Genomic DNA, 15857 nt, shown 5'->3' with positions numbered 1-15857 from the left:
AACACTTCAATAATTACTATGGTGTAATGGTTAGCACTCAGGACTCTGAATCCTGCGATCCGAGTTCAAATCTCGGTAGGACCTACCTTCATTCTGCATTGACATACTCCTCTCCTGTCAACTTTAAAATAGCCTTGTGTGAAAGAAACAAGTGGGTGGGAGTCGATAAGCAGTCTTTGGTACGCATGAATGGCCAGCCTGCAGGAAATTTTTAATATGAATGCCTAGTACATTTATTAATTGAAAACTTGCTGCCCCCCAATGAACTGAAAATAATTAAGATTTTTTTCAAGATGTTACATGGTAGGGTAGCCCAGGTGATACCGTTTCTGTCCAGAAAATATTTTCTCTGTTTTTCCTGTGAACCAAGGACAGTAAAATCTGAACCAGCATTCTATGCTGTAAAGGTTATCACTCTGGATCTTGCAATCTGAGTTCAAATCTCAGTAGGACCTACCATGTGAATTAATCTGCCCCGTGGAACTGGAATATAGCTGTCACCAACGATTGTTGAAAGTATTTGCAACACGTGATAGGAACGACAGTCCACATTTGCTAATTAAAACGCGTAATTTTTTTTCTGTACAATTCCCAAATGGATGTATAATATGGTTCTATGGTGTAATGGTTAGCACTCTGGACTTTGAATCCAGTGATCCGAGTTCAAATCTCGGTAGAACCTTTCTAGCTTTTGTGCTGAATTATTCACGTGGCCTACCAATAATCTCATTTCTAGCTGTTTATCCGGTGAACAAATGACAGGAAAATCTGAACACTTCAACAATTACTATGGGGTTCTATGGTGTAATGGTTAGCACTCTGGACTCTAATCCTGCGATCCGATTCATCTCTAACTCTTTACTTGCACTCAGGACTCTGAATCCTGCGATCCGAGTTCAAATCTCGGTAGGACCTACCTTCATTCTGCATTGACATACTGCTCTCCTGTCAACTTTAAAATAGCCTTGTGTGAAAGAAACAAGTGGGTGGGAGTCGATAAGCAGTCTTTGGTACGCATGAATGGCCAGCCTGCAGGAAATTTTTAATATGAATGCCTAGTACATTTATTAATTGAAAACTTGCTGCCCCCCAATGAACTGAAAATAATTAAGATTTTTTTCAAGATGTTACATGGTAGGGTAGCCCAGGTGATACCGTTTCTGTCCAGAAAATATTTTCTCTGTTTTTCCTGTGAACCAAGGACAGTAAAATCTGAACCAGCATTCTATGCTGTAAAGGTTATCACTCTGGATCTTGCAATCTGAGTTCAAATCTCAGTAGGACCTACCATGTGAATTAATCTGCCCCGTGGAACTGGAATATAGCTGTCACCAACGATTGTTGAAAGTATTTGCAACACGTGATAGGAACGACAGTCCACATTTGCTAATTAAAACGCGTAATTTTTTTTCTGTACAATTCCCAAATGGATGTATAATATGGTTCTATGGTGTAATGGTTAGCACTCTGGACTTTGAATCCAGTGATCCGAGTTCAAATCTCGGTAGAACCTTTCTGCTTTTGTGCTGAATTATTCCTGGCCTATCTCTCTCTTTATTGTTGTCTCTGGACTTTAGTTCGGTAAACCTTTCTAGCTTTTGTGCTGAATTATTCACGTGGCCTACCAATAATCTCATTTCTAGCTGTTTATCCGGTGAACAAATGACAGGAAAATCTGAACACTTCAATAATTACTATGGGGTTCTATGGTGTAATGGTTAGCACTCAGGACTCTGAATCCTCATCAGTTCAAATCTCGGTAGGACCTACCTTCATTCTGCATTGACATACTGCTCTCCTGTCAACTTTAAAATAGCCTTGTGTGAAAGAAACAAGTGGGTGGGAGTCGATAAGCAGTCTTTGGTACGCATGAATGGCCAGCCTGCAGGAAATTTTTAATATGAATGCCTAGTACATTTATTAATTGAAAACTTGCTGCCCCCAATGAACTGAAAATAATTAAGATTTTTTTCAAGATGTTACATGGTAGGGTAGCCCAGGTGATACCGTTTCTGTCCAGAAAATATTTTCTCTGTTTTTCCTGTGAACCAAGGACAGTAAAATCTGAACCAGCATTCTATGCTGTAAAGGTTATCACTCTGGATCTTGCAATCTGAGTTCAAATCTCGGTAGGACCTACCATGTGAATTAATCTGCCCCGTGGAACTGGAATATAGCTGTCCCAACGATTGTTGAAAGTATTTGCAACACGTGATAGGAACGACAGTCCACATTTGCTAATTAAAACGCGTAATTTTTTTTCTGTACAATTCCCAAATGGATGTATAATAAGGTTCTATGGTGTAATGGTTAGCACTCTGGACTTTGAATCCAGTGATCCGAGTTCAAATCTCGTTAGAACCTTTCTAGCTTTTGTGCTGAATTATTCACGTGCTAATATCGCTACGAAAGAGTCTAGCTTTTGTGCTGAATTATTCACGTGGCCTACCAATAATCTCATTTCTAGCTGTTTATCCGGTGAACAAATGACAGGAAAATCTGAACACTTCAATAATTACTCTTATGGGGTTCTATGGTGTAATGGTTAGCACTCAGGACTCTGAATCCTGCGATCCGAGTTCAAATCTCGGTAGGACCTACCTTCATTCTGCATTGACATACTCCTCTCCTGTCAACTTTAAAATAGCCTTGTGTGAAAGAAACAAGTGGGTGGGAGTCGATAAGCAGTCTTTGGTACGCATGAATGGCCAGCCTGCAGGAAATTCTTAATATGAATGCCTAGTACATTTATTAATTGAAAACTTGCTGCCCCCCAATGAACTGAAAATAATTAAGATTTTTTTCAAGATGTTACATGGTAGGGTAGCCCAGGTGATACCGTTTCTGTCCAGAAAATATTTTCTCTGTTTTTCCTGTGAACCAAGGACAGTAAAATCTGAACCAGCATTCTATGCTGTAAAGGTTATCACTCTGGATCTTGCAATCTGAGTTCAAATCTCAGTAGGACCTACCATGTGAATTAATCTGCCCCGTGGAACTGGAATATAGCTGTCACCAACGATTGTTGAAAGTATTTGCAACACGTGATAGGAACGACAGTCCACATTTGCTAATTAAAACGCGTAATTTTTTTTCTGTACAATTCCCAAATGGATGTATAATATGGTTCTATGGTGTAATGGTTAGCACTCTGGACTTTGAATCCAGTGATCCGAGTTCAAATCTCGGTAGAACCTTTCTAGCTTTTGTGCTGAATTATTCACGTGGCCTACCAATAATCTCATTTCTAGCTGTTTATCCGGTGAACAAATGACAGGAAAATCTGAACACTTCAAAATTCTTTCTTATCTAGCTGTACAAAAATCTAACCTTCAATAATATATGGGGTTCTATGGTGTAATGGTTAGCACTCAGGACTCTGAATCCTGCCATCCGAGTTCAAATCTCGGTAGGACCTACCTTGATTCTGCATTGACATACTCCTCTCCTGTCAACTTTAAAATAGCCTTGTGTGAAAGAAACAAGTGGGTGGGAGTCGATAAGCAGTCTTTGGTACGCATGAATGGCCAGCCTGCAGGAAATTTTTAATATGAATGCCTAGTACATTTATTAATTGAAATCTTGCTGCCCCCCAATGAACTGAAAATAATTAAGATTTTTTTCAAGATGTTACATGGTAGGGTAGCCCAGGTGATACCGTTTCTGTCCAGAAAATATTTTCTCTGTTTTTCCTGTGAACCAAGGACAGTAAAATCTGAACCAGAATTCTATGCTGTAAAGGTTATCACTCTGGATCTTGCAATCTGAGTTCAAATCTCAGTAGGACCTACCATGTGAATTAATCTGCCCCATGGAACTGGAATATAGCTGTCACCAACGATTGTTGAAAGTATTTGCAACACGTGATAGGAACGACAGTCCACATTTGCTAATTAAAACGCGTAATTTTTTTTCTGTACAATTCCCAAATGGATGTATAATATGGTTCTATGGTGTAATGGTTAGCACTCTGGACTTTGAATCCAGTGATCCGAGTTCAAATCTTGGTAGAACCTTTCTAGCTTTTGTGCTGAATTATTCACGTGGCCTACCAATAATCTCATTTCTAGCTGTTTATCCGGTGACAAATAATTTTATCCGGTGAACAAATGACAGGAAAATCTGAACACTTCAATAATTACTCTTATGGGGTTCTATGGTGTAATGGTTAGCACTCAGGACTCTGAATCCTGCCATCCGAGTTCAAATCTCGGTAGGACCTACCTTCATTCTGCATTGACATACTGCTCTCCTGTCAACTTTAAAATAGCCTTGTGTGAAAGAAACAAGTGGGTGGGAGTCGATAAGCAGTCTTTGGTACGCATGAATGGCCAGCCTGCAGGAAATTCTTAATATGAATGCCTAGTACATTTATTAATTGAAAACTTGCTGCCCCCCAATGAACTGAAAATAATTAAGATTTTTTTCAAGATGTTACATGGTAGGGTAGCCCAGGTGATACCGTTTCTGTCCAGAAAATATTTTCTCTGTTTTTCCTGTGAACCAAGGACAGTAAAATCTGAACCAGCATTCTATGCTGTAAAGGTTATCACTCTGGATCTTGCAATCTGAGTTCAAATCTCAGTAGGACCTACCATGTGAATTAATCTGCCCCGTGGAACTGGAATATAGCTGTCACCAACGATTGTTGAAAGTATTTGCAACACGTGATAGGAACCACAGTCCACATTTGCTAATTAAAACGCGTAAATTTTTTTCTGTACAATTCCCAAATGGATGTATAATATGGTTATATTGTGTAATGGTTAGCACTCTGGACTTTGAATCCAGTGATCCGAGTTCAAATCTCGGTAGAACCTTTCTAGCTTTTGTGCTGAATTATTCACGTGGCCTACCAATAATCTCATTTCTAGCTGTTTATCCGGTGAACAAATGACAGGAAAATCTGAACACTTCAACAATAACTATGGGGTTCTATGGTGTAATGGTTAGCACTCAGGACTCTGAATCCTGCGATCCGAGTTCAAATCTCGGTAGGACCTACCTTCATTCTGCATTGACATACTGCTCTCCTGTCAACTTTAAAATAGCCTTGTGTGAAAGAAACAAGTGGGTGGGAGTCGATAAGCAGTCTTTGGTACGCATGAATGGCCAGCCTGCAGGAAATTTTTAATATGAATGCCTAGTACATTTATTAATTGAAAACTTGCTGCCCCCCAATGAACTGAAAATAATTCAGATTTTTTTCAAGATTTTACATGGTAGGGTAGCCCAGGTGATACCGTTTCTGTCCAGAAAATATTTTCTCTGTTTTTCCTGTGAACCAAGGACAGTAAAATCTGAACCAGCATTCTATGCTGTAAAGGTTATCACTCTGGATCTTGCAATCTGAGTTCAAATCTCGGTAGGACCTACCATGTGAATTAATCTGCCCCGTGGAACTGGAATATAGCTGTCCAACGATTGTTGAAAGTATTTGCAACACGTGATAGGAACGACAGTCCACATTTGCTAATTAAAACGCGTAATTTTTTTTCTGTACAATTCCCAAATGTATGTATAATATGATTCTATGGTTTAATGGTTAGCACTCTGGACTTTGAATCCAGTGATCCGAGTTCAAATCTCGTTAGAACCTTTCTAGCTTTTGTGCTGAATTATTCACGTGGCCTACCAATAATCTCATTTCTAGCTGTTTATCCGATGAACAAATGACAGGAAAATCTGAACACTTCAATAGTTACTCTATATTTGGTTCTATGGTGTAATGGTTAGCACTCAGGACTCTGAGTTCAAATCTCGGTAGGACCTACCTTCATTCTGCATTGACATACTGCTCTCCTGTCAACTTTAAAATAGCCTTGTGTGAAAGAAACAAGTGGGTGGGAGTCGATAAGCAGTCTTTGGTACGCATGAATGGCCAGCCTGCAGGAAATTTTTAATATGAATGCCTAGTACATTTATTAATTGAAAACTTGCTGCCCCCCAATGAACTGAAAATAATTAAGATTTTTTTCAAGATGTTACATGGTAGGGTAGCCCAGGTTATACCGTTTCTGTCCAGAAAATATTTTCTCTGTTTTTCCTGTGAACCAAGGACAGTAAAATCTGAACCAGCATTCTATGCTGTAAAGGTTATCACTCTGGATCTTGCAATCTGAGTTCAAATCTCGGTAGGACCTACCATGTGAATTAATCTGCCTCCGTGGAACTGGAATATAGCTGTCCAACGATTGTTGAAAGTATTTGCAACACGTGATAGGAACGACAGTCCACATTTGCTAATTAAAACGCGTAATTTTTTTTCTGTACAATTCCCAAATGGATGTATAATATGGTTCTATGGTGTAATGGTTAGCACTCTGGACTTTGAATCCAGTGATCCGAGTTCAAATCTCGGTAGAACCTTTCTAGCTTTTGTGCTGAATTATTCACGTGGCCTACCAATAATCTCGATTCTGTCTGTTTATCCGGTGAACAAATGACAGGAAAATCTGAACACTTCAATAATTACTCTATATTTGGTTCTATGGTGTAATGTTTAGCACTCAGGACTCTGAATCCTGCGATCCAAGTTCAAATCTCGGTAGGACCTACCTTCATTCTGCAGTGACATACTGCTCTCCTGTCAACTTTAAAATAGCCTTGTGTGAAAGAAACAAGTGGGTGGGAGTCGATAAGCAGTCTTTGGTATGCATGAATGGCCAGCCTGCAGGAAATTTTTAATATGAATGCCTAGTACATTTATTAATTGAAAACTTGCTGCCCCCCAATGAACTGAAAATAATTACGATTTTTTTCAAGATGTTACATGGTAGGGTAGCCCAGGTTATACCGTTTCTGTCCAGAAAATATTTTCTCTGTTTTTCCTGTGAACCAAGGACAGTAAAATCTGATCCAGCATTCTATGCTGTAAAGGTTATCACTCTGGATCTTGCAATCTGAGTTCAAATCTCGGTAGGACCTACCATGTGAATTAATCTGCCTCATGGAACTGGAATATAGCTGTCCAACGATTGTTGAAAGTATTTGCAACACGTGATTGGAACGACAGTCCACATTTGCTAATTAAAACGCGTAATTTTTTTTCTGTACAATTCCCAAATGGATGTATAATATGGTTCTATGGTGTAATGGTTAGCACTCTGGACTTTGAATCCAGTGATCCGAGTTCAAATCTTGGTAGAACCTTTCTAGCTTTTGTGTTGAATTATTCACGTGGCCAACCAATAATCTCATTTCTAGCTGTTTATCCGGTGAACAAATGACAGGAAAATCTGAACACTTCAATAATTACTCTTTATGGTGTTCTATGGTGTAATGGTTAGCACTCAAGGACTCTGAATCCTGCGATCCGAGTTCAAATCTCGGTAGGACCTACCTTCATTTTGCATTGACATACTCCTCTCCTGTCAACTTTAAAATAGTCTTGTGTGAAAGAAACAAGTGGGTGGGAGTCGATAAGCAGTCTTTGGTACGCACGAATGGCTAGCCTGCAGGAAATTCTTAATATGAATGCCTAGTACATTTATTAATTGAAAACTTGCTGCCCCCCAATGAACTGAAAATAATTACGATTTTTTTCAAGATGTTACATGGTAGGGTAGCCCAGGTGATACCGTTTCTGTCCAGAAAATATTTTTTCTGTTTTTCCGGTGAACCAAGGACAGTAAAATCTGAACCAGAATTCTATGCTGTAAAGGTTATCACTCTGGATCTTGCAATCTGAGTTCAAATCTCGGTAGGACCTACCATGTGAATTAATCTGCCTCGTGGAACTGGAATATAGCTGTCCAACGATTGTTGAAAGTATTTGCAACACGTGATAGGAACGACAGTCCACATTTGCTAATTAAAACGCGTAATTTTTTTTCTGTACAATTCCCAAATGGATGTATAATATGGTTCTATGGTGTAATGGTTAGCACTCTGGACTTTGAATCCAGTGATCCGAGTTCAAATCTCGGTAGAACCTTTCTAGCTTTTGTGCTGAATTATTCACGTGGCCTACCAATAATCTCATTTCTAGCTGTTTATCCGGTGAACAAATGACAGGAAAATCTGAACACTTCAATAATTACTCTATATGGGGTTCTATGGTGTAATGGTTAGCACTCAGGACTCTGAATCCTGCGATCCGAGTTCAAATCTCGGTAGGACCTACCTTCATTCTGCAGTGACATACTGCTCTCCTGTCAACTTTAAAATAGCCTTGTGTGAAAGAAACAAGTGGGTGGGAGTCGATAAGCAGTCTTTGGTACGCATGAATGGCCAGCCTGCAGGAAATTTTTAATATGAATGCCTAGTACATTTATTAATTGAAAACTTGCTGCCCCCCAATGAACTGAAAATAATTCAGATTTTTTTCAAGATTTTACATGGTAGGGTAGCCCAGGTGATACCGTTTCTGTCCAGAAAATATTTTCTCTGTTTTTCCTGTGAACCAAGGACAGTAAAATCTGAACCAGCATTCTATGCTGTAAAGGTTATCACTCTGGATCTTGCAATCTGAGTTCAAATCTCGGTAGGACCTACCATGTGAATTAATCTGCCTCGTGGAACTGGAATATAGCTGTCCAACGATTTTTGAAAGTATTTGCAACACGTGATAGGAACGACAGTCCACATTTGCTAATTAAAACGCGTATTTTTTTTCCTGTACAATTCCCAAATGTATGTATAATATGATTCTATGGTTTAATGGTTAGCACTCTGGACTTTGAATCCAGTGATCCGAGTTCAAATCTCGTTAGAACCTTTCTAGCTTTTGTGCTGAATTATTCACGTGGCCTACCAATAATCTCGATTCTGTCTGTTTATCCGATGAACAAATGACAGGAAAATCTGAACACTTCAATAGTTACTCTATATTTGGTTCTATGGTGTAATGGTTAGCACTCAGGACTCTGAATCCTGCGATCCAAGTTCAAATCTCGGTAGGACCTACCTTCATTCTGCAGTGACATACTGCTCTCCTGTCAACTTTAAAATAGCCTTGTGTGAAAGAAACAAGTGGGTGGGAGTCGATAAGCAGTCTTTGGTATGCATGAATGGCCAGCCTGCAGGAAATTTTTAACATGAATGCCTAGTACATTTATTAATTGAAAACTTGCTGCCCCCCAATTAACTGAAAATAATTAAGATTTTTTTCAAGATGTTACATGGTAGGGTAGCCCAGGTGATACCGTTTCTGTCCAGAAAATATTTTCTCTGTTTTTCCTGTGAACCAAGGACAGTAAAATCTGAACCAGCATTCTAGGCTGTATAGGTTATCACTCTGGATCTTGCAATCTGAGTTCAAATCTCGGTAGGACCTACCATGTGAATTAATCTGCCTCGTGGAACTGGAATATAGCTGTCCAACGATTGTTGAAAGTATTTGCAACACGTGATAGGAACGACAGTCCACATTTGCTAATTAAAACGCGTAATTTTTTTTCTGTTCAATTCCCAAACGGATGTATAATATGGTTCTATGGTGTAATGGTTAGCACTCTGGACTTTGAATCCAGTGATCCCAGTTCAAATCTAGGTAGAACCTTACTAGCTTTTGTGCTGAATTATTCACGTGGCCTACCAATAATCTCATTTCTAGCTGTTTATCCGGTGAACAAATGACAGGAAAATCTGAACACTTCAATAATTACTCTATATGGGGTTCTATGGTGTAATGGTTAGCACTCAGGACTCTGACTCCTGCGATCCGAGTTCAAATCTCGGTAGGACCTACCTTCATTCTGCAGTGACATACTCCTCTCCTGTCAACTTTAAAATAGCCTTGTGTGAAAGAAACAAGTGGGTGGGAGTCGATAAGCAGTCTTTGGTACGCATGAATGGCCAGCCTGCAGGATATTTTAAATATGAATGCCTAGTACATTTATTAATTGAAAACTTGCTGCCCCCCAATGAACTGAAAATAATTCAGATTTTTTTCAAGATGTTACATGGTAGGGTAGCCCAGGTGATACCGTTTCTGTCCAGAAAATATTTTCTCTGTTTTTCCTGTGAACCAAGGACAGTAAAATCTGAACCAGCATTCTATGCTGTAAAGGTTATCACTCTGGATCTTGCAATCTGAGTTCAAATCTCGGTAGGACCTACCATGTGAATTAATCTGCCTCGTGGAACTGGAATATAGCTGTCCAACGATTGTTGAAAGTATTTGCAACACGTGAAGGAACGACAGTCCACATTTGCTAATTAAAACGCATAATTTTTTTTCTGTACAATTCCCAAATGGATTTGTAATATGGTTCTATGGTGTAATGGTTAGCATTCTGGACTTTGAATCCAGTGATCCAATTTCAAATCTCAATAGAGTCTTTCTAGCTTTTGTGTTGAATTATTCACGTGGCCTACCAATAATCTCATTTCTAGATGTTTATCCAGTGAACAAATGACAGGAAAATCTGAACACTTCTATAATTACTCTATATGGGGTTCTATGGTGTAATGGTTAGCACTCAGCACACTGAATCCTGCGATCTGAGTTCAAATCCCGGTAGGACATACCTTGATTTTGCAGTGACATACTGCTCTCCTGTCAACTTTAAAATACTATTGTGTGAAAGATACAAGTGGGTGGGAGTCAATAAGCAGTCTTTGGTACGCATGAAAGGCCAGCCTGCAGGAATTGTTTAATATGAATGCCTAGTACATTTATTAATTGAAAACTTGCTGCCCCCCAATGAACTGAAAATAATTAAGATTTTTTTCAAGATGTTACATGGTAGGATAGCCCAGGTGATACCGTTTCTGTCCAGAAAATATTTTCTCTGTTTTTCCTGTGAACCAAGGACAGTAAAATCTGAACCAGCATTCTATGCTGTAAAGGTTATCACTCTGGATCTTGCAATCTGAGTTCAAATCTCGGTAGGACCTACCATGTGAATTAATCTGCCTCGTGGAACTGGAATATAGCTGTCCAACGATTGTTGAAAGTATTTGCAACACGTGATAGGAACGACAGTCCACATTTGCTAATTAAAACGCGTAATTTTTTTTCTGTAAAATTCCCAAATGTATGTATAATATGGTTCTATGGTGTAATGGTTAGCACTCTGGACTTTGAATCCAGTGATCCGAGTTCAAATCTCGGTAGTACCTTTCTAGCTTTTGTGCTGAATTATTCACGTGGCCTACCAATAATCTCATTTCTAGCTGTTTATCCAGTGAACAAATGACAGGAAAATCTGAACACTTCAATAATTACTATGGGGTTCTATGGTGTAATGGTTAGCACTCAGGACTCTGAATCCTGTGATCTGAGTTCAAATCTTGGTAGGACCTACCTTCATTCTGCAGTGACATACTGCTCTCCTGTCAACTTTAAAATACTTTTGTGTGAAATAAACAAGTGGGTGGGAGTCAATAAGCTGTCTTTGGTATGCATGAAAGGCCAGCCTGCAGGAAATTTTTAATATGAATGCCTAGTAAATGTATTCATTGAAAACTTGCTGCCTCCCAATGAACTGAAAATAATTAAGATTTTTTTCAAGATGTTACATGGTAGGGTAGCCCAGGTGATACCCTTTCTGTCCCCAAAATATTTATTATTTTCAGTTCATTTCCTGTCTTCGATATACCAAGGACACGTAAAATCTTGAACCAGCATCTCCTAATGCTTTCTCGTAATTACCATTAGCCGTTCTCCTTTCCGTATCGTCATCTTTTCTTCTCCCAACTTCTGCCCCTTGGATCTTGCCAAATCTGACTTCCTTCCGTTCCCAAATTCTCTCGGTAGGACCTACCATGTGAATTAATCTGCCTCGTGGAACTGGGATATAGCTGTCCAACGATTGTTGAAAGTATTTGCAACACGTGAAGGAACGACAGTCCACATTTGCTAATTAAAACGCAGAATTCTTTTTCTGTACAATTCCCAATTGGATTTATAATATGGTTCTATGGTGTAATGGTTAGCACTCTGGACTTCGAATCCAGTGATCCGAGTTCAAATCTCAGTAGAACCTTTGTAGCTTTTTGATGAATTATTCACGTGGCCTACCAATAATCTCATTTCTTGCTGTTTATCCAGTGAACAAATGACAGGAAAATCTGAACCCTTCAATAATTACTCTATATGGGGTTCTATGGTGTAATGGTTAGTACTCAGGACTCTGAATCCTGCGATACGAGTTCAAATCTCAGTAGCACCTACCTTGATTTTGCAGTGACATACTCCTCTCCTGTCAACTTTAAAATAGTCTTGTGTGAAAGAAACAAGTGGGTGGGAGTCGATAAGCAGTCTTTGGTACGCACGAATGGCTAGCCTGCAGGAAATTCTTAATATGAATTCCTAGCACATTTATTAATTGAAAACATGCTGCCCCCCAATGAACTGAAAATAATTATGATTTTTTTTCTTCAAGATGTTACATGGTAGGATAGCCCAGGTGATACCGTTTCTGTCCAGAAAATATTTTCTCTGTTTTTCTGGTGAACCAAGGACAGTAAAATCTGAACCCATCACAGAGTATTGAGTACAGGGTTCTGTGCTGTAAAGGTTATCACTCAGGACTCTGAATCTTGCAATCTGAGTTCAAATCTCGGTAGGACCTACCATGTGAATTAATCTGCCTCATGGAACTGGAATGTAGCTGTCCAACGATTGTTGAAAGTATTTGCAACACGTGAAGGAACGACAGTCCACATTTGCTAATTAAAAGGCTTTTTTTTTTCTGTACAATTCCCAAATGGTTTTACAATATGGTTCTATGGTGTAATGGTTAGCACTTTGGACTTTGAATCAAGTGATCAGAGTTCAAATTTCGGTAGAACCTTCCTAGCTCTTGTGCTGAATAACTCACTTGGCCTACCGACAATCTTGTCTCTAGCTGTTTCTCCGGTGAACAAATGACAGGAAAATCTGAACACTTCAATAATTACTCTATATGGGTTCTATGGTGTAATGGTTAGCACTAAGGACTCTGAATTCTGAGTTCAAATCTCGGTAGGACCTACCTTGATTTTGCAGTGACATACTCCTTTCCTGTCAACTTTAAAATATACTACTCAAAAAAATAAAGGGAACACTTAACGTCCTTGCTATGGGTGTTAATTCCTGCGGAGCTGGTGTCCGGTAATTCCCCATCTAGTCCTTGTGACTTATCTTTTACCCTTTTCTCTAATTGTTCTCGTTTTAGTTCTTCCTGTAGTGGGACTTCTGGAGAACATTGGTCTGCGTTTTGATCGTCCTTCAACCCTTTGTTACCCTTGTGCTCTGACACTTTTTGTGGGTTGGGTGCAGGAACATAGCGAACAGGTCGATTGTAGCGGTAGTCATGTTGATGGCTACGTACTTTACAGTTATTTCGACCGCGGAGGTTATTGGAACCATGGTTTCGTGTTATAAACTGTTATTGTGCGTCATCTCTCGACGCTCCAATACCTGATAATGCACCCTCTAACTGGAGTGAGTGCTCCTGGTCAAACTTCAAAACCGAGTGGTCAGGGCTCTTAGCGTTGTGAACTTTTGCTGCCTCAAAAACTGTGCTTGCAAGCTCTCTGAGTTGTAAGATAGGCAAGCCAACGTGGGCGGCAGGGCCCAAGTAGGTAATGAAGGTTTGATACATGTTCAACAGAAACATTTGTTTGAATGGTAACAGCTCTTCCATTCCTGCTTCAGTGAGTAGGCCAAAGTAAGCTGAACGAAGCCTATTATAGTAAGCTTGTGGGTGTTCGTTCCGAGCTTGTTTGACAGTGTTAGCCAGTGAGCTATTGTGTTTGCGAGTCGCAGAACCACTGAATTCTAATTTCAAAGCTGTGGCAAGTTTAGCGTAGTCATTTAGCACGTGTTGCTGTTGTAGACGAATGAACCTCGTCACGTGTCTATTCGACGTTTGCTTCAACAGGTAAACCCTGTCAGAACCCGTAGCGTTCGGGTAGCCATCCAACGTGTCCTCTATGTCAGCTAGGAACGTCTCAGTATCATTTGGCTGACCTGGAAGGGGGTCAAAGGTGGGGAAATTCTTGACGAGTTTGTCAAGGTATTCCGCGCCAAGCGGGCGGGGAGGGTTGGCTTCATCCTGTGGAGAGATTGGGGCCGAAAGGCCAAGAGGAGAAGCCAAGCCTTGTTGTTGTTGGCCAAGAGGCGCCATATTACTCAGTGCCGAAGGGCCAAGAGGAGAAGACTGAGGGACACATGAGGGAGGAAAGTCTGAAACCTATTTTGGGTTTGGAATTCATTGGAGGCTGCAAAGACAAGTTTAATCTATTTATAGATGTTGACGAACCATCAGTACTGTACCAGTAATGTGGAAGTTGGACGTGAATGAATTTGCAAAAGCAAATTGAATTAATTAATCAATGCCAATGATTAGTCCTACCTGTGTAGGCTATCTGGGTATTAAACTTGAATTACCTGAGAGGTTGCTTCATCCAGGTTAATATGCAAAGTTTAAATTGTCACATTTAATTGGAAGAACCTAGAAAGGTGTGTTCGACAATTTAACCTCTCTAGGGTATGTGGGACGAAATCGTCCCACCTACTCAACAGCCAGTGGAATCCCGTGGCGCGATTTTCAAATACCTTAGAAATGCTATTACTTCAATTTCTCAAACATATGACTATTTTACACCATTTTAAAGACAAGACTCTCGTTAATCTAACCACACTGTCCGATTTCAAAAAGGCTTTACAACGAAAGCAAAACATTAGATTATGTCAGCAGAGTACCCAGCCAGAAATAATCAGACACCCATTTTTCAAGCTAGCATATAATGTCACATAAACCCAAACCACAGCTAAATGCAGCACTAACCTTTGATGATCTTCATCAGATGACAACCCTAGGACATTATGTTATACAATACATGCATATTTTGTTCAATCAAGTTCATATTTATATCAATAACCAGCTTTTTACATTAGCATGTGACGTTCAGAACTAGCATACCCCCCGCAAACTTCCGGTGAATTTACAAAAAATTTACTAAATTACTCACGATAAACGTTCACAAAAAGCATAACAATTATTTTAAGAATTATAGATACAGAACTCCTCTATGCACTCAATATTCTAAGTAGATAGCCCGGCATCACAGGGCTAGCTATTTAGACACCCAGCAAGTTTAGCACTCACCAAAGTCAGATTTACTATAAGAAAAATGTTATTACCTTTGCTGTTCTTCGTCAGAATGCACTCCCAGGACTTCTACTTCAATAACAAATGTTGGTTTGGTCCCAAATAATCCATAGTTATATCCAAATAGCGGCGTTTTGTTCGTGCGTTCAAGACACTATCCGAAAGGGTAAATAAGGGTTACGCGCCCGACGCATTTCGTGACAAAAAAATTCTAAATATTCCATTACCGTACTTCGAAGCATGTCAACCGCTGTTTAAAATCAATATTTATGCAATTTTTCTCGTAAAAAAGCGATAATATTTCGACCGGGAAAGCGTGTTTACGTTCAAAGAGAGAGAAAGTAAAAGCATGGGATCCCCTCGTGCACGAGCCTCAGTCTAATGGCCCTCTGATCGACCACCATCCAAACACGCTAAAGTTTTTCAGCCAGCGGCTGGAATTACACCATTCAGCTTTTTCCCGGGTTCTGAGAGCCTATGGGAGCCGTAGGAAGTGTCACGTTACAGCAAAGATCCTAAATTTTCTTTAAACAGAGCCAAGAAGCCCAAGGAATGGTCAGAGACGGTACTTACTGTTTGGAATTTTCTCAGGTTTTTGCCTGCCATTTGAGTTCTGTTATACTCACAGACACCATTGAAACAGTTTTAGAAACTTTAGGGTGTTTGCTATCCAAAGCCAATAATTATATGCATATTCTAGTTTCTGGGCAGTAGTAATAACCAGATTAAATCGGGTACGTTTTTTATCCGACCATGTAAATACTGCCCCCTAGCCCTAACAGGTTTTAAGGCAATGGCTTTTTTGAGTCT

General features: G+C 39.7%; 20 non-coding genes across 20 annotated transcripts; all 20 read left to right on the top strand.

Moving 5' to 3' along the window:
* Positions 1–610: 610 nt before the first annotated feature.
* Positions 611–682, top strand: trnaq-uug (transfer RNA glutamine (anticodon UUG)). Its single transcript has one exon. It is a non-coding gene; the product is annotated as a tRNA-Gln (tRNA).
* A 759-nt stretch (positions 683–1441) lies between these two features.
* On the top strand, positions 1442–1513 carry trnaq-uug (transfer RNA glutamine (anticodon UUG)). Its single transcript has one exon. It is a non-coding gene; the product is annotated as a tRNA-Gln (tRNA).
* A 779-nt stretch (positions 1514–2292) lies between these two features.
* Positions 2293–2364, top strand: trnaq-uug (transfer RNA glutamine (anticodon UUG)). The gene has a single exon. It is a non-coding gene; the product is annotated as a tRNA-Gln (tRNA).
* A 163-nt stretch (positions 2365–2527) lies between these two features.
* Positions 2528–2599, top strand: trnaq-cug (transfer RNA glutamine (anticodon CUG)). Its single transcript has one exon. It is a non-coding gene; the product is annotated as a tRNA-Gln (tRNA).
* Positions 2600–3125: 526 nt separating this feature from the next.
* Positions 3126–3197, top strand: trnaq-uug (transfer RNA glutamine (anticodon UUG)). Its single transcript has one exon. It is a non-coding gene; the product is annotated as a tRNA-Gln (tRNA).
* A 149-nt stretch (positions 3198–3346) lies between these two features.
* trnaq-cug (transfer RNA glutamine (anticodon CUG)) lies at positions 3347–3418 on the top strand. The gene has a single exon. It is a non-coding gene; the product is annotated as a tRNA-Gln (tRNA).
* A 526-nt stretch (positions 3419–3944) lies between these two features.
* trnaq-uug (transfer RNA glutamine (anticodon UUG)) lies at positions 3945–4016 on the top strand. The gene has a single exon. It is a non-coding gene; the product is annotated as a tRNA-Gln (tRNA).
* Positions 4017–4150: 134 nt separating this feature from the next.
* On the top strand, positions 4151–4222 carry trnaq-cug (transfer RNA glutamine (anticodon CUG)). Its single transcript has one exon. It is a non-coding gene; the product is annotated as a tRNA-Gln (tRNA).
* Positions 4223–4748: 526 nt separating this feature from the next.
* On the top strand, positions 4749–4820 carry trnaq-uug (transfer RNA glutamine (anticodon UUG)). Its single transcript has one exon. It is a non-coding gene; the product is annotated as a tRNA-Gln (tRNA).
* A 111-nt stretch (positions 4821–4931) lies between these two features.
* trnaq-cug (transfer RNA glutamine (anticodon CUG)) lies at positions 4932–5003 on the top strand. The gene has a single exon. It is a non-coding gene; the product is annotated as a tRNA-Gln (tRNA).
* A 1294-nt stretch (positions 5004–6297) lies between these two features.
* Positions 6298–6369, top strand: trnaq-uug (transfer RNA glutamine (anticodon UUG)). Its single transcript has one exon. It is a non-coding gene; the product is annotated as a tRNA-Gln (tRNA).
* A 711-nt stretch (positions 6370–7080) lies between these two features.
* On the top strand, positions 7081–7152 carry trnaq-uug (transfer RNA glutamine (anticodon UUG)). The gene has a single exon. It is a non-coding gene; the product is annotated as a tRNA-Gln (tRNA).
* A 712-nt stretch (positions 7153–7864) lies between these two features.
* trnaq-uug (transfer RNA glutamine (anticodon UUG)) lies at positions 7865–7936 on the top strand. The gene has a single exon. It is a non-coding gene; the product is annotated as a tRNA-Gln (tRNA).
* Positions 7937–8051: 115 nt separating this feature from the next.
* trnaq-cug (transfer RNA glutamine (anticodon CUG)) lies at positions 8052–8123 on the top strand. The gene has a single exon. It is a non-coding gene; the product is annotated as a tRNA-Gln (tRNA).
* A 711-nt stretch (positions 8124–8834) lies between these two features.
* trnaq-cug (transfer RNA glutamine (anticodon CUG)) lies at positions 8835–8906 on the top strand. The gene has a single exon. It is a non-coding gene; the product is annotated as a tRNA-Gln (tRNA).
* Positions 8907–9430: 524 nt separating this feature from the next.
* trnaq-uug (transfer RNA glutamine (anticodon UUG)) lies at positions 9431–9502 on the top strand. The gene has a single exon. It is a non-coding gene; the product is annotated as a tRNA-Gln (tRNA).
* Positions 9503–9617: 115 nt separating this feature from the next.
* trnaq-cug (transfer RNA glutamine (anticodon CUG)) lies at positions 9618–9689 on the top strand. The gene has a single exon. It is a non-coding gene; the product is annotated as a tRNA-Gln (tRNA).
* A 1306-nt stretch (positions 9690–10995) lies between these two features.
* On the top strand, positions 10996–11067 carry trnaq-uug (transfer RNA glutamine (anticodon UUG)). The gene has a single exon. It is a non-coding gene; the product is annotated as a tRNA-Gln (tRNA).
* Positions 11068–11178: 111 nt separating this feature from the next.
* Positions 11179–11250, top strand: trnaq-cug (transfer RNA glutamine (anticodon CUG)). Its single transcript has one exon. It is a non-coding gene; the product is annotated as a tRNA-Gln (tRNA).
* A 611-nt stretch (positions 11251–11861) lies between these two features.
* Positions 11862–11933, top strand: trnar-ucg (transfer RNA arginine (anticodon UCG)). Its single transcript has one exon. It is a non-coding gene; the product is annotated as a tRNA-Arg (tRNA).
* The last annotated feature ends 3924 nt before the right edge of the window (positions 11934–15857 follow it).

This window comes from Salmo salar, chromosome ssa04 (assembly GCF_905237065.1).
Source record: "Salmo salar chromosome ssa04, Ssal_v3.1, whole genome shotgun sequence".
Classification (NCBI taxonomy): Eukaryota; Metazoa; Chordata; class Actinopteri; order Salmoniformes; family Salmonidae; genus Salmo; species Salmo salar.
Note: the sequence above shows the minus strand (reverse complement) of the source record. Positions and strands in the feature narration are given on the sequence as shown.